Source organism: Cebus imitator, unplaced genomic scaffold (genome assembly GCF_001604975.1).
Source record: "Cebus imitator isolate Cc_AM_T3 unplaced genomic scaffold, Cebus_imitator-1.0 Scaffold53, whole genome shotgun sequence".
NCBI classification, from domain to species: Eukaryota; Metazoa; Chordata; class Mammalia; order Primates; family Cebidae; genus Cebus; species Cebus imitator.
The window spans coordinates 1913757-1918048 of NW_016107368.1; the positions used below are offsets into that span (position 1 = coordinate 1913757).

The 4292-nt window shown below is 43.2% G+C and overlaps 1 pseudogene; it reads left to right on the top strand.

Moving 5' to 3' along the window:
- The window catches only part of LOC108304130, a 9082-nt pseudogene that overhangs the window by 4170 nt on the left and 620 nt on the right, over positions 1 to 4292 (top strand).

Here is a 4292-nt window from a genome sequence, read left to right on the forward strand (position 1 = left end):
GATCGCGCCATTGCACTCCAGCCTGGGTAACAAGAACGAAACTCCGACTCAAAAAAAAAAAAAAAGAAATGTGAGTGGAAATATTTTCTAATTTCTACCTTTAAATTTATTGTGTAAATACTGCTTAGCAACCTTTTTTTCACTGTAAAACTCAAATATTTAATGCAACACCATAAAGTGTAAAAAGACAACGTCGTAATTAGAGAAATCCTTGTGGCAGATAGTTGTGACAAAATTTCCCCGTTTCTACTTCATGTTGGTTTGGCATCTGGTGCAGACTGGAAATCCAATGAAGACAGAGTTGTCTCCTCTCTAAGGATCTTAACACCTCGGCCAGAGAAGCAACTATCAGTCTTCTGGGCTGAGGACTGTTCTTCCTCCTCTGGCTTTGTCCATGTCATTCTCCACAGTATAGGAGGCTTCCCAAAGAAAACTAAATTTTAACATGTATCAGTGAATCTGGCAACTGTCTCACCTGTGCAGTTCCTGTCAAGGGGCAAAGCAGAGAAGCCCACCTACCCCATTCCCACCCCAGCATAGATTTACTGTTCCATTGGAGCTGGGTTCTTGACTGCTAAGTTGTCCTGTCATTGCTCATGACCCATAGCTACAGTCATTTGTGCTGGCCTCAGTCCACTTGTGGACCATTCTTCTTGTGGGCACTTGCTCTGGTGCCTCCTCAAATAAGTCTCCACCCCCTCTATTAGTTATTTGATTGAGAGAAAAAAGAAGAGCTCCATCTGATTAGAGAAAATAATTACTTGTAATTATAAAACACATGATCAAATATTATTGAAAGAAGTGCTTGCCATGGTTCTAGCTAGAACATGACTCTATCCACCCCCAAACAAAAAAGAAAAGAAAAGGAAAGAAAGGTCTGATCCTCTTCTTGTTCATTTCAGTAAATGGTATGACTCTCCATCAAGTTGCACCAGTCAGAAATTTCAGAGTAACTCGTATTCAATCAATTATCTTGTCTCTTGGAGGTGATTGTCAATTATTTTGTCTCTTGGATTTTGTCACTGCCAAATTATCACTTAAAGAGACTTTTTGATGTCTCTGCCACTACTAATCTTGTCTTTTCCATTCTAGCCTAAACTACTCATGAGATCTTTGTACATCTTCTCTGGTCTATCTCTGATCCACTGTCCACACAGCAACTAGTGATCGTTGTAAATCTGATCAAATCATTCTTCTGTTTACAACCCTTTAATTGTCTCTGATTGTTCTTAGAATAAAGATCAAAATGAGACTTACAAACATGGTCAGGCTCATTCCTGACATCTACCAGGCTGAAATGAGAACACAAATAGAGGCTGACATACTAAATTTTTAAATATTTAAAAGTTTTAAAGCAAGCTGATGAAGAAATTTTAAGATATGTAATATCCTTCTATTTTGACAAACATATCTTCATAACTCCCTATAAGGCCAGGTTTGCATTTACAATTCTCAGACCCAAAGTTTCTAGTTTGGGAGAGATGAACCCCAAGCTCTGGCTCTTATGTTTCTCATCATACCAAGTTCCATTCAGCATCACAGGGACCTCACTTACGCATGTGTGCTCACCCAACTCTGCATATTCCGCATCCCTGATAAATAGCTGCCCTTTAGACAACTTTTGGGCCCAGGAGTACGCATATCAGTAACCAGGTCCACACTCAAAAGAACAAGCCATGAAAGAGGGTTGCACAGGCCCTGGAAGCAGGCTCAGAGACATTTGGGCTGGGAATTTCAGGGAACCCAGAATGTGTTCTAGAAAGAGGGGTGACGCAGGTTTCAGACGGGCATGTCCCCTTGACATTGTGAATTCCTCACCCAATGACAAGCGAGTGGCTGGAGAAGGGCCAGAGTGGACACAGTGCTTTGTGCATTCTCCCATGGCTTTCTGCCTTCTCTCCATACTGGCCTTCCTTTAATTCCTTTAATGCTCCAGGTTCCTTACTGACAAGGGCCTTTGTACAAGTGGTCCCCTACTTCAGCAATCCATCTTCTTCCGATGTCAGCCAAAACATTTTGTCTTTGAAGTTGCCTTTCTGATAATCCTCACATTAGTCAGGTGCCCCAATTATGTAGCTTCATAGAATCCTGTACTTTTCATAGCACCTATAACAATTAATATAACAGAATACTTACTATATACCTAGTATTTATATAATTAGTCATTTATCTATAAGAAGTTATTATATAATTAACTGTTTAGTGTGTTTATCTTCTGTTAGAATATAAATCTCTAAGGAGGCAAGGACTGTGTCTTGTGCATCTTTGTCTTCCTAACACCTAACATGGTGCTTTACATATAATAAACACTTAAATATATTTGTTAAATAAATGACTTATGGGAACTCTCCATTCTCAGGTTCTCCCTGACTTCTACAAGAAGGGAAATTCCTTTTAGTACTCACAGTGTATCTTGGTCTCAGTCTCTGGGAAGGCACGTACAGATTCTTGGAGACTGACACTAGCGGGAGTCCTCATGGACTTTGGTCTGATGGTCCATTTCCAATTCTAGATGTCTGATTATGGCATATATACTTAGTGACCATTCATTTAAAAGGATCATTGATTATTTTAGCCCTAAGTTATAATCTTCTCAGATGTGAAAATTAGATGCAATTTTTTTTTTTTTTTGAGACAAGAGTCTGGCTCTGTCGCCCATGCTGGAGTGCAGTGGCATGATCTTGGCTCACGGCAACCTCGACCTCTCGAGTTCAAGCGATTCTCCAGCCTCAGCCTCCCGAGTAGCTGGGATTACAGGCATGGGCCACCACACCTGGCTAATTTTTGTGTTTTTAGTAGAGGCAGGATTTCACCATGTTAGGCTGGTCTCAAACTCTTGGCCTCAAGTGATCTGCCCACCTTGGCCTCCCAAAGTGCTGGGATTGCAGGGGTGAGCCACTGCACCCAGCCACAATTACTATTATTACTATTATTTAGATAGGGTCTCACTTTGTTGTCCAGGCTATAGTACAGTGGCTCAATCACAGCTCACTGCAGCCTTGACTTCCTGGGCTCAGGTGATTCTCTCACCTCAACCTCCCAGGTAGCTGGGACTACAGCTGCACACCACCACACCCAGCTAATTTTTTTTCTTCTTTTTTGGTGGAGATGGAGTCTTGCCATGGTGCCCTGGCTGATCTCAAACTCCTAAGCTCAAGCGATCTGCTCACCTCAGACTCCCAAAGCACTGAGATTACAGGCATGAGCCATTGTGCCCAGCCTAGATGTAATTATTTTTATAGCTCTTTCATTATTTAAATATCAATATGGGGAGGACCTTCTGGGCTCCTGGCTATGCAGGCACAGCAGCTACACAGAAGATGCTGGGGGAGAGGCTAATGATGACAAGAAGCCAACTGCTAGATTCTAACTAGAGGGAGAAACAGAACTTTGCTTTGAGGTGCAGGCATCCCTCCCAGTCAGTTCAGTTGGAGTTGTTGACTGGCATGGCAGGGATCTCTGGTATAGAGCTGACCTGAAACAAGAAATTCACCTTTGATGCTGGTGTGAAAGTGGCTGTTTTCACTTGGTGTGGCTGTTCTGTGCAACTGAGTGGCCGCACTGAGGTGGCTTATGTCTCCAAGGACACTCCTATGTTGCTTTACCTCAACATTCACACAGCTTTGGAACAGATGCAGAGGCAAGCAGAAAAGGAGGAAGAGCAAGGCACCTGAGTGATGGTAGTGGGCCCCACTGATGTGGACAAGTCTACAGTGTGTCGCCTTCTGCTCAATTAGGCAGTGTGTTTGGGCCACCGTCCCACTTATGTGGAGCTGGATGTGAGCCAGGGCTCTGTGTCCATCTCTGATACCATGGGGGCCCTCTACCCTGGGCAGCCTAAAGATGTAGAAGAAGGTTTCTCTATCCAGGCCCCGCTGGTGTATCATTTTGGTTCCACTACTTCTGTCACCAACATCAAGCTTTATAGTCAGATTACATCTTGTTTAGCAGAAGTGTTGAAACAAAGGTGTGGGGTGAATCAACGGGCATCTGTGAGCGGCTGTGTCATTAACACCTGTGGCAGGGTCTAAGACTCTGGTTACTAGGCTCTGGTGCATGCAGCCTCAGCATTTGAGGTGAATGTTGTTGTGGTGCTGGGTCAAGAATGACTGTACAATGAACTGAAATGGGACTTCCCCCACTTTGTATGCACTGTGCTGCTCCCTAAATCTGGGGGTGTGATGGAGTGCTCCAAGGACTTCTGGTGGGAATGTAGGGATGAGCTTCTTTTTTTTTTTTTTTTTTTTTTTTTGAGACGGAGTTTCACTCATGTTATCCAGGCTGGAGCGCAA